Genomic DNA, 19,367 nt, shown 5'->3' with positions numbered 1-19,367 from the left:
GTTGTCAGGGCCCATCAATGCTGTATTTGTAGCCTTAGAGAGTGCACAGATGAGTTACTTCTTCTTCTGGCTTTTTCCTGGTTAGGGGTTGCCACAGCAGATTATCTGTCAACTCATGATTGGCAGTGGAGTTTCTACAGTGTCGATTTGCCAGCCTGGCATCCAACCTTCCACAGAAGACACACACACACACCAATTTAGAGTGTCCAGTCTATCTACAGCATGTCTTTGGGATGTGGGAGGAAGCTGGAGCACCCAGAGGAAACCCACGTGACCACAGGGAGGATATGAAGACTCTGCACAGAAGGCACCCCAGTCGAGGATCAAACCAGCAAACCTCTTGCTGTGAGGCAACAACGCTAACCGTTGCACCACCGTGGCCACCCCCTTTTGCATGTTTACATTTTATTGACAACCAGTGGGGATGGGGGAGAAGTTTGATCCCAATCTATCACTAGCAGGTTGTCTGTTGCCTCCAGATGAGTATGGGTAGTGCTATCCTCAACCATATCTGTGCATAGCTGTGTATTCCACTTAAGATTTCATACTTAATTAAAATATGATTTGTGACAACACCTCCAAAAACAACCTAGGCTATTCATTACATGTTACACAGTGAAATTGTTAACACAGTCATACAACTCTACCTATTTCATTTCATTACATCAATTGCCCATCATATCCCTATAAGTTTATCATTGGAAAGGTGTGTGAAGGCTCTGATACCATATATGGACACATTACAAATGAGGTGGATGTGGTTCATGCAGAACAGTTAATGACACAAACACTGACAGTCAGACAATGCTGCTGGGGAACACCTGAATAATCCTTGTGAATAACAACACAGTTGTGCATACAATGAATTCCCCAAGGTTGCAAGCGAATCTGAATATGTTATATGTTTGTGTATATAGCAGCATTACAACATGTGGATGAAACCAGGCATATCAGCCCATGTAATCAGTATGATGTAATATTGCTGTATCTACATGTACACTTGTGTCATACTGCATTTGTCACTGTGATGGCTGAATGAGAACTTTGTAGAATGTTGATATACTCCACTACAAGAGCACGTGCCTTATTAAGGCAACAATATGCATAGCAGTATCCCACGTCAACAATCCTTAGGGGCCATATTACTACAGCTGTTATGGAAGGAACTTGTAATCAAATGGCAGCAGTGGCCATTAATATATTACATCAGAATGGAATACACTGCTGTAGGGCTACTGTACATCCACACATCAACGCAGCACATGTGGATGGCAGCAACATTGACTTGTGAGATGTTCATAATGCCACAGGACATTACTAGGCTAACAGCCAAAATCACATAAAATCCTAGCCATTATTATACCATTTAAAACAAAACCACTAAATCTATATGAATGAAGATATTAGGAATATGTGCATATGTGTGTATGTGTTTGATTGTATTACATACTGCCTCTGTCCATATGTAACATGTGCACCACCCAATTACAGAAGTAGCAATCACAAATCCAATGGTCTGGAGATGGGTTGCAGAGGGGCATTGAAGGTTTCTGCACCCTATTGTGTGTATACATCTTTGAGATGATGACATCCTATAGTTTTCTGCAGAAAATGCCCCATTTGGGATGTACCTTACCCGACACCTGCTACAACTAGAAAGACCCAAAAAGTATCTCACCAAGAGGCTCTACGCAGTTAGGCTAAAGAAACTCCAGCTCTACTCAGTTGCTTACCGCCTACTCAGAGGCGATCTGTGCCTGACGTATAAAGCCATGTCCAACCCAGAATTAATGGACATGCTCCACCTCAAGAAATCCAAATCCATCAGAACTACACACTCCAGTGACTTAAACCTCAGCACAGAAATAAATAGAACATGCTGGAGGGACAGATTCATATCCCAGAGGCTCCCCTCACTCTGGAACAAAATCCCAATCCATGTCAGAGTCCCTCATTGACCCTCTTCAAGAAGAATTTTGACGTTTGGATGGGAGATCGTAAATTTACCCCTGGAATCTCTTCTGTGTCACTGCTAGAGGCATGGTAAATTAACCTTAAATAGGCTATCTTCTGTGACCTACTATACAAAGGCACAGTCAACTAATCTAAGAAGGGTGGTGAAAGCCAAACACACTCTGGCTAGGCTTGTAAATGCCCTAGGGCAGATAGCCTAGTATCAACCTATGAACCTATGAAAGGATTTTATGTGGACAGAGAAAAAGGGGAATGTTGTATTCATGGGGCTATGTTAAAGGTTCACCTGAGTAGGAGTCAAATTTAAAGAAACTGATTAAAACTAATGCAGTAGGTGACTGTAACTCAATGCAGGTGGTTTGCAGGGCAAGCTGCAATGACTGTGAAGCATTTTATATGGAGAAAATACTCAATAGACTTAAAGAAAGATTTTTGTCCATCTTTTCGAAATTACAGCTAAGTGCGAGAATAACATGCTGGCTTGGTACCTGCAGCGTTTTCAAAGGCACACTGGCTTTAAATTTCAAGCTATTGACCGTGTGGATTTCTTGGAACTGGAAGGAGACATCCCTAATCTTTTAGAAAAAGGAGAACTACTGTATGTAACATATTATACACACAAGCCACATTATGTTTCCATCAGGCCTACTGGTTTTACAGGTTTAGTTTCTAAACAGAGTGACTAGTTACACTATTTCACATCCAAACAGAACAATTCATTTTATCATTTCACTTTAGAACCATTCTTGTGGGCCTGTTAATGATAGGCACATTCTCATAGGATAAACGTCATGACATTTTTTTTAATTAATTAATTAATTTATTAAACATAACTTTGAAGAGTGGCCACGGTAGTGCAGTGGTTAACATTGCTGCCTTACAGCAAGAGGTTCGCTGGTTCAATCCTTGGCTGGGGTGCCTTCTGTGCGAAGTCTGCATGTCCTCCCTGTGGTTGTGTGGGGTTTCCTCCGGGTGCTCCAGTTTCCTCCCAAAGACATGCTGTAGGTGGACTGAACACTCTAAATTGGCCCTAGGTGTGAGTGTGTGCCTTCTGTGGAAGGTTTGGCACCAGGCTGGCAACTTGACACCGTAAAATTCCACTGCCAATCAAGAGCAGACAGGTGATCCACTGTGGCATCCCCTAACCAGGAAAAGCCAGAAGAAGATTAAACATAACTTTGAGCGACACATTCTTTTTAGTGTAAAAAGCATAAACATAACTTTGAGCTACACATTCTTTTTAGTGTAAAAAGCAAAAGCTTCAGCTGGTTTAAGTCTATATGGTGTATTTCTGATGTCTCCACATGGGAACACTTCACATAATCGAATTACTGAAATCTCGAATTTCATATGGTCGAGACCATATGATCGAGATTTCAGTAAATCGAATATGTGTAGTGTTTAAAAATAAGAGTTTACTTAGCTTAATACATTGCGTGCACACAGAGGCAAGGATTCTTGTATGCTCTGTGTGTACGTAATATTTTATTTTTTTTGCGGTGTTGACAGGAAATGAGAAATCTCCCGTTTTGCGTTTCCGCATACAGCGCAAGACGGGAGATTTCCCATTTCCCCACTGTAGCGCGATCTTGGAGTTGGTGTATTTAAGTAGGGAGGGTGTGGGGGGCACAAACCCCCACATGGGGGGTGCAGGGGGGCGAAGTTTGTTTTTTTTTTTTTTTTTTTTGTTTCGCTTCAGAAGTTCGAGTTTACGAAACTAGATCTTTTGGTTTCGGTTATTTGCAGTTCGAGATTTTGTAAATGAATCCCTCCACATATAAGGGTACATTTGTTTTTAAATGGGACACTTTTCTTGAGGGCAATGTTATACATTCAAACTAAGTCATTGTCTGAGTTGTTTGGCTTCTGCATACCTACAATCAACTGAATTACTAGCTGAGTTAAGTACAAACTTGCAGTGTTAAAGATTGTACTGCATTTTATTTTTCTGTCTATTTAATTGTTTCATTGAATATTGTGGTCTGTGTCTCTCTGTAGTTATTTCTTTTTCTATTTAATTGTTTCATAGAATATGGTGGTCTCTCTGTCTCTGCAGTTAGTTTCCCATCCACCCTCCTGTTCTTGTTCTGGTATTAATCTTGATGGCTTTGGAATTGCCTGCCCCTCCTGTAAATTTGTGTTTGAACATTCCTCCTGTGTCTATCTCATTTGCTCACTCAACCAGGTACAGTGAGATCATATTTTGACTTTAGACACCCCTACCAGTCCCATCTGTTCAGCTCTATCCCAGATCTATTCCTGTCTAGTGTCACTAGTTCATTCTACCTAATACAGAGAGAACATTTGTGAAGGGCAAGACACTTAGGTCCTCAATTTTGAATTATCTTCTGTTTCTCCTTTCTCCCTTTCCACTTTACAAAAAAAAAAAAAAAAAACAATTTCTAAGCTTGCTTCCTGCCTTTCCTGTAACTAGTCTAGTCCAGATACAGATTTGCTGTAAACGGGACTGTTTGTAAGCTTCTGAGCCCCCAAAGCCTTTCTGTGTTGGAGGGAAGCCTTCTAGCTTATCTGTTTGTAAGCTTCTGAGCCCCCCAAGCCTTTCTGTTGGAGGGAAGCATTCTAGCTTATTAGTGGGATAGGTAAGCACTAGGTAGCCTATCTACCACAAGAGTGATTTCTGGCCCAGAAATTGTAGTTTATTGGCTGTTTGGGCAGTTTTTCCATCTCTTTTAACTTTCTGGTTTAAAAGCCTGCATTTGCACTTGTTTCCCATCTTTCCTGTAACTAGTCTAGTCCAGATACAGATTTGCTGTATCCAGGACTGTTTGTAAGCTTCAGAGCCCCCCAAGCCTTTCTGTGTTGGAGGGAAGCATTATAGCATATCAGTGGGAGTCGTAAGCACTAGGTAGCCTATCTACCACAAGACCCAGGTACAGATTCTTAGTTTTAGCACTTGAATTTGCTTATTCGTGCTAGCATTTGTTCAGAACTTGTTGTTAGCACTAAATAAGCTACAAATTACTACAGCACTCAACCTTCCTCTTTACCTAGAGGAAAACAGTTTTTGTACTTACTTTCCTCACTTGCTTAGAGAAAAACAGCTCTTATACTCACTTTCCTCACTTGCTTAGAGAAAAACAGCTCTTATACTCACTTTCCTCACTTGTCTAGAGGAAAGTAGTTTTTTTTATTCAGGCATGTCCAAGGGTCAGCTCCCACTGTTCTCTCCTGTCTATCTGATGAATCTGGGCATCTTGGGGCAATGTAGAAATTGCTTCATGTACACAGACAACCCTCTCCTCCTACCACCCAACACCACAACCTGTAAGAGATGCACTTATCTATCCAAACTATAGGTGAAGATCTCTCCAACCAAGACTGAACTTGACAGTCAAGAGGAGAAGGTAAACACTTGCACCACTCCACATCGTCACAAAGTCCCACTAAATTTACACCACCAAAATCCACACAGAGAAACACAAAAACATTCACAGAGCTTCTCAATAATAATCTGCTCAAGTAACAGAGACCTCCAAAGCAGAAATGCAAGCAACCTCCACCCCCCAACACAACCCAAATGACACATAACCCACAGACTCAGTGTGCCAATAAACCACAGCCCATAAGGCAAAACAATGTACCCAACACACTAGTCATAGGTGACTCTATAGTCAGGCTCAATGATGTCCCACTCACCAGGCTAAACAAGGAGAAGGTTACCATCAGCTGCCTGTCAGGTGCCAGGATCCGCCACATAACCCATATACTCAGGTCACTCCACAACAAGTACAAATATGACTCTGTCATCATCCATGTTGGTGTGAATGACCTGAGATCTACCTCCATGGACTACATGAAAAGTGACACGGAAGAGCTCTCCGATCTTGTAGCCCAGGCAGGTATGACCCTAGTCCTGAGTAGCATCCTGCCATCGCACAAAATGATACAACAGTACAAGGACAAAATGATTGACTTCAACAATTGGCTAAGGTTCTGGTGTCATTTTAAGGGGTTCCAGTATCTGTCTGCCTGGGATGACATAGACGACAGACCATGATGCTTTGCCAGAGATGGCCTGCACCTGTTGCCCATGGGATTCCAGATACTGGCTAAGGGTCTTGCCGCCCCTATAGTGCCTTTTTTAGGCAAGGTTCAAATGACAAATTCACCACCGTAACAGGAACAGGCAGGCAAAAACGGAGGGTAATGCTACTCAATGCTAGAAGTCTAAATCTCAAAATGCATTCACTCGAGGCACTCCTTAAAATGGAGAGCATTGATATCGGTGCAGTGACTGAGACCTGGTTCAACAGTCTAGAGAGCACCCCAGCATTACCAGGCTATAACTCATACCACACTTTTCGGCCATCTAACCTGGACTAGAACACCAAAGGCGGAGGTGTGTCCATATTCACTAAGGATATTCACACTTCCAGGCTAGTTGTGCAGCATAATGCATCCAAGGTTATCCAAGTGCAACTAACTCTGGGCAAAACTGCAATCCAAATTGTAGGTTGCTACAGATCCCCCACCATGCCCCAGGATTCCCACTCCTCTTTCCTTGATATACTGGAAAATATTAGGGTTCAACCAAACACCCTAATAAAGGGCAATTTCAACTACCCCACCATTAACTGGGAAAACTACTCATGTACCAACTCCTTTGCTCGATGCTTTCTGGAATTCATAAATTCCAATGCCCTGAATCAACTTATCCACACCCCCACCAGGGGCAACAATATCCTAGACCTAGTCATTACCAACATGAGTGACCGGTGTTCCACACCTGAAGTGAAATCCTTGTTGGTCAGATCCAGCCATAAGCTAATCACCCTAGATATCCGCATCCCGCCCACACCCACCATTAAGGAAACCATGGTAAGAAACTTCTCCAAAGCAAACTTCATGCTTTTTAAGACAGAAGTGGCGAACTTCATGATACCCATGCAGATGGTGGCAGTAAAAGACAACCCCTGCACGTAAGGCAGTTGCACGGCTTGAATTCTAACATGGAGAACAGCAAGATAAGCCAGCAAACTGTGATGCTGAAACCAAAATCAATATTTTATTGCATGTCAGCAAAAGAAGAAAACAGACTGGTTTTGGCTAAATTAGTTACATAGCCTTCCTCAGTGTTGAAAAGATACACACAACAAATTTCTTTTATGCATGACATCAATCGCAAAAAAAAAACATGATTGATCAAACTACAAATGCTCATTAAGACCTGGTAGAAAAAGTCCACCCAATTTAATTATCCACTTCTTTTCTTTGGCATCAAGAATAGTATGCCAACCTGCTTTATTACTTCTGTTGCACCCAATTTTATCTATTACCATGAATCTGAAAACAGCTGTAGGATGTATTAGGGAATGTTTGTATAATGCACTACTAGGCTTTATAATCTTCATGTCAGTGATATGTTCAGATATTCTTATTCTCAGTGGTCTCGAAGTCTGACCCACATAGAATGCTGAACAACTGCATGCAGCCAAATAGATCACCCAATCGCTACTGCAGTTGGCAAAAAATGTGACATCAAAAAGATTTCCAGAATTTTGAGTTGCAAATTGTTTAGACTTCAGAATTCTATTACAATGGCTACAATGACCACAGGGAGAACACCTAACAAGAGTATCACCCAACAAGGTTGTTTGTATACTAGTACGTACAGAACTTCTGGACCCTCGTTTATAGTGACTTAGGTGGGAACCCAAATTTCTGCCTCTATGAAATGAAAACTGACATTTCTCCTGGAGAAATTGAGATGTTATTATCGGCCAACAAGATGTTCCTGTGCCTTTGTTCACTATTCATAAGTATGTCCGTATTCCTTCCATATGTGGTAACCAGCCTTATATCAGAGTTGTTCATTCCTTGTTTATCTTTATCTTTCAAAAGATTGCCTCTATTTAATGTTGTGGCCCAATTACTGGCACTCAAAAAATGTCCCACTTTATAGCCTCTGTCACAAAATCTATTAATTAGATCTTTCTTAAAATGTTCATAAGTGGATTACTGTGAACAAATGTGTCTCATTCTTATGAACTGTGACTTCAGGATGTTCCTAGCTATATGAGGTGGATGAAAGCTGGATGCATGGAGAAGAGAATTATACTGTGGATATTTGCGAAATACCTCAGTCCGTAAAGTATGATCGGTATTTCTGGTGATTAGTACATCAAGATATGTTATTTGTTCCAAATTATAATTCACCGTGAGATGTAGGCTCCATTTATTTTCATTAAAGATAGCCAACAAATTCCAACAAATAATACACATCCAATCTCCATACCATCCAGCAATCATCCAAGAACCTCCTCCAAATGTCCATTTCCATCTGGCAAATGTTATGTGCATTGTCATAAATCAGATGCTCTTCAACATAAGCCATGAAAAGGTCTGCATATATTTGGGCAAAAGAAGCCCCCATCGCTGTTCCTTTAATTTGCCAGTAGCATTGTTCCTGGTAGAAAAAGACATTTTTGGTAAGGACATGTTCAGTGAGGCATATCAGAAAGGAGTTAAAACCAGGTTGATAAAGATCCAATTTGCATAGCCAGTATTCTATGGCTTCCAAACTGGCCTTATGTGGTATATTGGTGTAAAGTGCACTGACATCAAGTGTACATAATAAGCATCCTTGTTCCAATTGTGTTTCGTAAATGATCTGAAGAAATTCAGTAGTGTCCTTATTTCTTGAACGGACCCATTTTAGTAGTGGCTGCAGAAATTTGGTGAGGAATTGTGAGAGGGGCTCAGTGAGGGAACCCCTACTCGATACAATCGGTCTGCCTGGTGGGTTACAAGGGTCCTTGTGAATCTTAGGTAAAAAATAAATGTATCAACCTGGTTTTATCACCTTTCTGATATGCCTCAATGAACATGTCCTTACCAAAAATGTATTTTTCTACCAGGAACAATGCTATTGGCAAATTAAAGGAACAGCGATGGGGGCTTCTTTTACCCCAATATATATGCAGACCTTTTCATGGCTTATGTTGAAGAACATCTGGTTTATGACAATGCACACATTTACCTGGCAGAAATGAACATTTGGAGGAGGTTCTTGGATGATTGCTGGATGGTATGGAGATCAGATGTGGATTATTTGTTGGAATTTGTTGGCTATCTTAATGAAAATAAATGGGGCCTACAATTCAAGGTGAATTATAATTTGGAACAAATAACATATCTTGATGTCCTAATCACCAGAAATACCGATCATACTTTACGAACTGAGGTATTCCGCAAATATCCACAGTATAATTCCCTTCTCCATGCATGTAGCTTTCATCCACCTCATATAGCTAGGAACATCCCGAAGTCATAGCTCATAAGAATGAGATGCATTTGCTCACAGCAATCCACTTATGAACATTTTAAGAAAGATCTAATTAATAGATTTCATGACAGAGGTTATAAAATGGGACATGTTTTGAGTGTCAGTAATTGGGCTACAAGATTAAATAGAGGTGATATTTTGAAAGATAAAGATAAACAAGGAACTAACAACTCTGATATCAGACTGGTTACCACATATGGAAGGAATACGGACATAGTTATAAATAGTGTGCAAAGGCACAGGAACATCTTGTTGGCCGATAATAACTTATCAGTTTCCCCAGGAGAAATGTCGTTTTTCATTTCATAGTGGCAGAAATTTGGGTTCCCTCCTAAGTCACTATAAATGAGGGCCAAGAAGTTCTATACGTACTATTATACAAACAACCTTATTGGGCGATACTCTTGTTGGGTGTTCTCCCTGTGGTCATTGTAGCCATTGTAATAGAATTATGAAGCCTAAACTAATTACAAGTCAAAATTCTGGAAATTTATTTGATGTCACATTTTTTGCCAACTGCAGTAGTGATTGGGTGATCTATTTGGCTACATGCAGTTTTTCAGCATTCTATGTGGGTCAGATTTTATCTGAACATATCAGTGACATGAAGATTAGGAAGCCTAGTAGTGCATTATACAAACATTCCCTAATACATCCTACAGCTGTTTTCAGATTCATGGTAATAGATGCAATTGGAGGCAACAGAATATATAAAGCAGGTTGGCATACTATTCTTGATGCCAAAGAAAAGAAGTGGAAAATTAAATTGGGTGTACTTTTCCCACCAGGTCTTAATGAGCATTTGTAGTTTGACCAATAAGTTTGTTGTGTTTACCTTTTCAACATTGAGGAAGGCTATGTAAATAATTTAGCCGAAACCGATCTGTTTTTTTCTTTTGCTGACATGCAACAAAATATTGATTTTGATTTCAGCATCACAGTTTGCTGGCTTATCTTGCTGTTACCCATGTAGATGGACAATACAGTTATGACGGCTGAATCCTGCACAAATGCACTCTATAAGCACTTACACGAGTGCATGGATTGTGCTATCCCAAACAGAACCAGGATGCTAACCTCCAGAAAAAGGAAGACAATCTGGTGGTCCCCTGCCATAAACAAACTCTACAACAGAAGGAAGAAACTGTTGCAAAATAAAGTAAAATCTCATGAGTGGAGGAGCTCCCTGGTCAGCCTCAGTAAGAAGCTGAGATCCCTTATAAGATCCTCCAAAGCTAGCTACAAAACCAAAATCACCACTGATTATAAGGACAACTACAAAGCATTTTATAGCTATGTCAAGAATCTCAATGGCAACACCCAGATCTGCTCTGAGTTACAGCACAACAAAATGAAAATTTCAGAACCAACTGATATTGCCAACATCTTGGCAGATAGGTTCAGTGTTAACTTTGTCCCCCTCTCACCCCCTAAAAAGCCCATATATATACAAGAAGAATGCAGAGTCCCTGTAATCACATCTATGCAGGTAAAAGCTGCAATCTCTAATAACCAAAAACACAACATCCATGGGACCGGGCAACATCCCAGGCTGCATTTTACACAAACTTCAGAATGAACTGGCTCCCCACCTAAGCACCATGTTCAAGCATAGTCTCATGTCAGGCTTTGTGCCTACTGAATAGTGCACAGCAACAGTTATCCCACTCCAAAAAGGGGAAGCCATCACTGATCCTGGGAACTATCACCCTAATAGCCTGACAAGCCTGGTCTGCAAGGCCATGGAACATGGGCAATTAAGAAATGAAGAATTAAGAACTTTAGACAATTAAGAAATGAAACAAAAAAAGCCATAATGACTGATAAACAAAACTACTACCTACATTCACAGCAATCCCACCAAAATAAACCACAAAAATTCTGGGCAAGCATTAATGAACTATTACACCCCGGTCAATCTATTACACCAAATCCATACGGCTCCGACCACAACAATACCAAACAAACTGTCAATACCTTTAATACCTTTTTCACCGAAACTATTCAAACTCTAGCCAGTCAACTCTCACCACAAAATTCAAACACATCTAAGACTGAATCCAACCCACCTCCTCCATTTCACTTCCAACCTGTCCCTACAGCTTTTATTCTCACCCTTCTACAGAAACTCAAACCTTGCACTCCCTCTGCAGACCAACTACCTGCAGAATACTTACAGCTAGCAGCCAAATCTATTGCCTACCCCATCTCCATTCTCATCAATAGAAGCATTACTGAAGGATACGTCCCCATTCTTTGGAAAATCTCACATATTATTCCCCTTCACAAAGGGGGAGACTCCACTGACCTTTCCAACTATCGTCCCATCTCCCCTTTATCTAAGGTTATGGAAAAATGCATCCACAGGCAATTATTAGACCACCTTCTCCATAAAAACCTGCTCTCTAACTCCCAACATGGCTTCAGACCTTCCCACAGCACCACTACCGCCCTCCTCTCCTTCATGGACACCATCAACAAAAACCGCAACCTTAACATGCTCTCCTCTGCACTTTTCATTGACCTGTCCAAAGCTTTTGACATGGTAAATCACAATATACTCATAAACATTTTGAAATCTATGTCACTTGATGCACTAGCCATAAAATGGTTCCTATCCTACTTAAATAACAGACATCAAGCTGTGCTCTGGAATACCACTCTTTCGACCCAACTACCCGTTAATATTGGTGTCCCTCAAGGGTCCATATTAGGCCCACTCCTGTTTTCCTTATTCATCAATGACCTTCACGAAGCAGTTCCCCAAGCTACATGCATACAATACGCAGATGATTCTACACTTATATGCTCAGCCAAATCTGAATCTGAACTTCACTTCCTTACACAGAACTTATTTAGCTCAGTAGAACTATGGTTTACAAAACGCTGTCTCTTACTAAATCCCAAAAAAACTAAACTTCTACTTTTTACACCTACTAATAAATCCCCACCAATTGACTTCACTATAACCTCCAATAATAGCACCATTATATCCCAGGATCTTACTACCAAACTGCTAGGTATCACCATAGACAACAACCTTAACTTTGACACTCATATTAATAATATCTTGAAAACAACTAACAGAAAAATAGGCTCTCTATATAGGATCAAACCCTTCCTCACCCCTGCAACTAGAATAACTATCGCCCGCACACATCTAATCTCTACCCTACTCTATGCCTCTCCCATTTTCACTAACCTGTCAAAAAATAACCTTAAGAAACTAGAATACACCTACAACAACATAGCCAGATTTGCCACTGGTAACCCTTTTAAAACACACCACTGTATTAATCTAAAATACCTAGGGTGGCTTGAATTACAGCAACAGCTGAAATTTAATCAACTGACTATTTCCCATAAAATTCTTTATCAACCTGCTAAGACACCCATACTATCTAACCTTATTCATCCCTACAATAACCTGAGATCCCTAAGATCTTCTCAAAAACTCCTCATAAATATTGTCAAATCAAACAATAGAGCTGGAGACTCTCTCTTCACTAACACTGTTGGGAAAATCTGGAACTCACTCCCCACTGAACTTTCAACACTCCCCTCTATTTCCTTGTTCAAAAATAAACTTAAATGCTTCCTTAAAACGCATTGGATGTGCCCTGTACTAAACCTGACTAACCTACACACTCTCACTACTTGTTTCAACCCCACCTTATATGCTCTAGCTACCTGTTTCTACCTCACTATCTCAGCTCAGTAACATTCTCATCAGAACTCTACTACCATTCTACCTCCACTACCTAACCTTCCTATTAGTATACTCTCACAAAAGTTCCAATCTTCTTGATTAGAACTTACTTACTCATCTTCTGTTCCAATCTTACTTTCCTTTTCTCTCCTCCTTTATCTAGAATTAAATTATTTGCTTTATTATCTCCTTTTCTGAACAGTTAAAACACAGCTTCATAATAAATTGTATTATGTTTAGTCAATATCTTGTGTTATATACTCTATATACCTGTAACCACTTTTAGCTATACTTCCTTAGTTATTATTAATGTAGTTGATCTCATGTATTTACTTCTGTAGATATATTCTGTTATTGAAGTTTGGAGCTTATCTCCCCGGGCCTCTACTGAAAATGGACATATATCCAGCTAGACTAGCCCGGTCAACAAATGTAAAATAAATAAATAAATAAAAATAAATAAAACATATCATAATGGAACTCATAAACAAAGACATTGGCAACCTCCAAACTCTGGACCCCACCCAGTTCGGGTTTGTGAAAGACAGATCATGCCTTCTGAACCTGATCGACTTTTTTGAGGCAGTCACCAAAGCCGTAGACAAGGGTAAGATGGATCACACAGCCTATCTTGGCCTCGACAAGGCTTTTAACACCATCCCCCATTCTGGAATTATAGCTAAACTCACTAAACTAGGTATAAATCCCTATGTCACAAGATGGGTTGCCAAGTGGTTCACTGACAGAACTCACACTGTAAAAGTTGCAGACTCCAAATCTGACTTCAAACCAGTGACAAGTGGAGAATCATAGGGTTCAGTCCTGGGACCTCTCCTATTTGGTATCTACTTCTCTGTAGTACAGGCTAACACAGAAGGCAACCGACTAACGAAGTTCACAGATGACTGCAAACTAGGAGCCATAGTCGAGTCCGCAAATTATGTGGACATCCTACAGAAGGGCCTCACTGAGACAGATGACTGGTGAGAGAGGCATGGCCTCAAGCTCAATGCTAAAAAGTGCATTGTCATCCCCTTTGGTAAAAACTCTGTACCCATGAACTACCACATAAACAGTAGTCTACTTAACGCCAAATGTGTGATAAGAGACCTTGGGACCCAGGTGGACAGTAGTCTCTCCTTTGATAATTACATCACCACGGTAGTCAAGAAATCCTTCTATGTAGCATACCTCATCACAAATAGTTCTCATCCAGGAAAAAAGAGGTCATTGTTCCCCTCTACTCAGCACTCATTAGACCCATTATAGAGTACAACGCCCCTTTTGGAATGTACCTCACAAGACATCTGCAGCAGCTGGAAAGGCCACAGAAGTACGTCACAAAGAGAATTACTGGCCTCAAACAGATGCCCTACACTGACCATCTCAAAAAACTCCAGCTTTACTCTGTAGCATATCGCCTACTCTGAGGAGATCTCTGCCTAACATATAAAGCTATGTTAAACCCAGTGCTGTTGGAGATGCCACACTTAAATAAATCCCAATCCCTCCAAGCTACATGCTCTAGGGACCTAAACCTTGTCACCACAATAAACATGACAAGTTGGAGGCATATATTCCTGTCCCAGAGACTTCCTATACTCTGGAACAAGCTATCCATTTATGTCAAGCAAAGTTCCTCATTAGCACTCTTCAAGAAAAATCTTGAGTGGATGGGAAATTAGAAATACACCCCAGGGATCACTTCTGTGGCTCTGCTCGACAGGGGCACAGGAAATTAACTTTCTTGGGTGGTGTAAGCCAGGGAACCTTGTTGGCTAAGTTTACTTAGGCCCTTGGGTCAATAGCCTAGTACCTATCTATAAACCTATGAACCTATGAAGTGTTTTCCTAGTTAGATGCCAAACTTTAACAGATCCCCATGGCATTAGTGCTTTATTTTTAACATTTATCACTGTATTTCCACCTTAGCAATTATAGTTTTGGTTTTCTTCCCACTTAGGTTTTCACTTGTAGATTTATACACATGTTCATTCATTTTATAATTTGTTATTGACACGCAAACCTGATGAAGTATGTATTTGATATGAAAGCAATCTTTGTTAAAAGGGTTTAGTTTATATATATATATATATATATATATATATATATATATATATATATATATATATTCCTATTACAAGAACGAATGTTCACTACTTCGAACTTGTAATTGGAAGCCTCACTTCTGCGAAAGTTCACTTTAACGAAAGTGAACTTTTGCGTAAGTGCACTTCACCGAAAAACATTGCAGCACAGTGGACGACATAAAAAACAAGCTATGTCCTCCACTATGATGCGACAGTCATGGCCCTTAGGGTTAGGGCATGGGTTAGGGTAAGGGGATAGTTATTAAATCTATCCCCTTACCCTAACCCTAAGGTTCGTGACTATCGCACAATAGTGGAAGACATTGCTATGTCCTTCACTGCGCTGCAGTCGTCATGGACCTTAGGGTTAGGGCACGGGTCATGGTACTGTGAATGTGCCCTAACCCTAAGGTCTGTGAGTACAGCACGGAAGTTCAGTACAACACCCATTCGTTGTACTGAACTTTGTGTAAGTGCACTTTCGATTAAGTGCACTTTCGCTGCAGTGAGCATTCCATGCACTATTTCAAATTAGTGAAAATTCGATCTAGTGTATGGAACTCATATATATATCTATAAATGTTTATTCTGATTTATGTCCAATGGTAGATCTTTTTGTTAGTTAGTTAGCTAATCATTTTGCTAGTTAGTTTCTTAATTAATACAGTTTGGATTATTTTGGTCAGTTTATATAAAGCACTAATGAACTTGTCCCTAGCTTTTTAGTTTCAGTTTTATATAGGGCAGTCTCTGATTACACTATGATGTTATGGGTGAAGGGGAACTTGGTTAAAGGAATGATTATAATGCTTTTATTGCTCTTAACAGAACCACCCTCTGTAACCACTCCCTTGCTCCAAATAACCTGATTATATATAAATAAGGAATGCTTTTGATTATTCTCAACTAGGATGACTTGTTTTGTGTGTTTCAATAAAGGACATTCCATTTTTAACTCAACTGTGGCCTACTTACCATTTTAACTCAACTGTGGACTACCTACTATTTTCTATTTTATTATTCTGTAGCACATATTTTACAATTTGGCTTTTATTAATGAACTATGTGTTTAACATAATTCAGGAAGTGAACACCACACCCTTCACACTGCAAAATGTCTTCTTGGTTTGTTTAGCTAAACACATACAAACACAAGTTGACTACTGTGAGATTTGAGCCTATATCTCTCTAGTTCCACAAGATGCAGAACACAACACTTAAAACTACTGCTAGAGAATAAGTCTGACACTGATAGTGTCAAAGTATACTTTATAGCAGATGGCAACATCAGTGTATAGTAAGTAGAAAATGTTGGTAGGAATGTCTTACATAGCTGTGTACTCACATGCTGCCCTAGAATTGTCTCCTGACTGTCAGTTCACTGAGCAAGTACAAGTTTGCTGTTGTGAGATCCGAACCCCTACTTACCTAATTACACAAACTGGAAAAAGCAGTATTTAGCACTAGCTCCACATCACAAGTCTAAGCTCCATACTGTCAGACTACTTTATAGAGGATGATGTCATCTGTGTATGTTTAAAAGAAGATGTTGGTAGGAACACTGTCAGACTACTTTATAGAGGATGATGTCATCAGTGTATGTTTAAAAGAAGATGGTAGGAGGGTCTTACATAACTGTGTACTCACATGCTGCTCTAAAATTGTCTCCTCATTGATACTTTACTTACATACACACACACACACAAAAATTGACAGCTGTGAGATTAGAACCCCCTCCTACCTAGTTCCAGAATCTAGATATTATCATTGCCATAGTCGTCTTTATAGAGGATGACATCAGCATAATGTCACAGGTAGCATATACTGGTAAGAGACTTGTGTGTAAAGGCTGGACTTCAGATTTAATTTTATAATTGCAGTGTGCAAAAATACATTTAAAGCGATTGTAATGATATGATTGAACAGAGTTACTATAGACAATTTGAAAACATTGCACAGTGCAGGAGCAGTGATAAACTATTGAATTAAAATAGCTTGTTATTATTATCCATCTGCCCAGTCAAATCAGTCTGCAAGACACCAGCCATCAACCGAATAGCTACATAAAAGTAAAGAAGAGTTGGAGTGATGGGATGGATACAAGGAGAGATGAAAATACACCTAAAAACATTCTGTTTAATGACACTTTAATGGTAATTTTTTTGTCTGTTGTCATGATTAACCATGCATAAAGTGCAGCATGAAGTGACTGTCATAAGGGTAAAGAAGGCCTAGGAGAGGGACAACAGGCTTCAAATATTTTTGGATAGTAATCAATATATCTCAGTGAGAACTCGTAGCTGTGGCAAATTTTAATATGTGGGTTAGTAAATATATCATACACATATATCATCACACTAAGAAATGATGGGGGTTACAACTGGAATCAAACCCCTGAAGCTATTCTCAAAAAAAAGTCATCATTCAAGTGATTCATGCCAACACTCCACATAGGAAGTTCCATTTTATTGCATTCAGCAGTCTAAACAACTGTCAAAGTAAAGGTTTTAAAAGTACTGCCTTTACTTTGCTTTAAGTCTGTGTTCATTTAGCAAAGTGAGTTTAAGCAACACTGCATGGCGATAACTGGACTAGTGCAGCCGATGGCAAAAACTCACCAGGCTTTGCCATAGGAAATAAAGAGCCATTCAGTATCACATGGCATTGGTACATGATCCCAAAGTCTATATAAAATTAGAGGACAAAAAGTGAAGGCTTTATTATGGGCCATTTCTGGCCATGTGCATGGTGTGTCATTCTATTTTTTGATCAGATTAATGGTGTGAAAATGGGGTAGATAGGAAAGTGGTGAAATGGGAGGCAAGCAGGGGAAAGAACAAAGGGGAAGCAATAAAGGAATCTTCAGGAGAGAATTAGGAAAAAAACATAGCTATCCACTTCTTGAACATGTATAGCAAATTGAATGAATTTGTACTGTCACCACAACACAGATGGGTGATAACAACCCAATCGTGTTGTATAGCCAAATGGACCAAATCAAGTGTATCAAGAAGACACATATGTGAAGAGGAGAGTTATGTATGGAACAATTTTTTTTTTTTTTGCATTTCAAAAATAGAGTAATGTTTGGGAGGGGACATAGGAATGTCAGAATTAGGTAGGTAGGGTAGGTGAGGATGTAGGTGAAGACAGACACAGGCATAGTGATGAACACAAAAGGTTGGGAGACACTATGATTGCAGATAGGTAGGGGACATCAGAGGCACATGCCCGTCAAGCATGGGAAAAATGAGAATCTAGTCCTTTCTTTCAGAACTGTCATCATTGTCCCCTTACTTGGCTCCCTGTGAGATTGCTTGATGTGGCAGTCTATTTTGCATTCCAGGGAGCAACATCTACAGATGGCTGTAGCAGACACCAATGCCAGTTTCTATCATGTCACACACCATACCTGGCAACTCCTGGTGGGTGATGCAATCAGCACCTCCACCAATACTTCCAGAGGGCACCAATGCACCAGCTGCCAAGGCAATGTTACCTGATGCAGACAGGCCAGATAGTGCAGGAGCTGCTGAGGCAGTACTGCCAGGTTATGTGCCAGAGGTGCTGGTGTTGGTGTAGCAGCTTGTGGAGAGTTGGCAGGTTGAGCTACAGTGGTTGCCTACCTCCCTGTGCTGAAAAGCATTTAGTTCGTTGGCAGAAAAGTATGAAATCAGAAGACAGTGTCATCATGTATAAAATAAAAAGAGATAAGGCGTGGGGTGAGGCAAAAAAGAAAAGAGGTAATTAGAACCAATATATCTTCATCATCATCATCATCATCATCATCATTATCATTTTCTACATGGGGTCGAGGAGTCGTGTTAACTACTGCCATCTCCCTCGATTCAATGCCACAACACTCATGCCTGACTGTCATAGATCTTTTCTCACACAATCCATCCATCTCTTTGCTAGATGCCCTCATTTTCTCTTGCCTTCTTCCTTTCTGTCCCAGATCTTCTTCACCAGATTGTCTTCTGTTTTTCTGCACATGTGCCCGAACCCCTGTAACCTGTTATCTTTCATGTTTTCTGCAACTGGACATACTTTGACTTCAGATTTTATGTCCTCATTTCTTCATTTGTCCCACAGTGTGCATAGTACAACCTGTCTCAGGCACTTCATTTCCATCACCTCTAGCTTTCTCATCTGCTTTGGCTTTACTGTTCAGGTTTCTGTACCATACACCAGTACTGGTCACGCCACTGTTTTGTACACCTTACTTTTCAGTTTTTTTTGGCATTCTCCTGTCATACAGTACACTTGACATCTTATGGCAATTGGC

The sequence above is a fragment of the Protopterus annectens genome, chromosome 14.part0, assembly GCF_019279795.1.
Source record: "Protopterus annectens isolate FY-2018-M chromosome 14.part0, PAN1.0, whole genome shotgun sequence".
NCBI classification, from domain to species: domain Eukaryota; kingdom Metazoa; phylum Chordata; order Ceratodontiformes; family Protopteridae; genus Protopterus; species Protopterus annectens.
The sequence above is the reverse complement of the archived record's forward strand: the minus strand, read 5'-3'. Positions refer to the sequence as shown.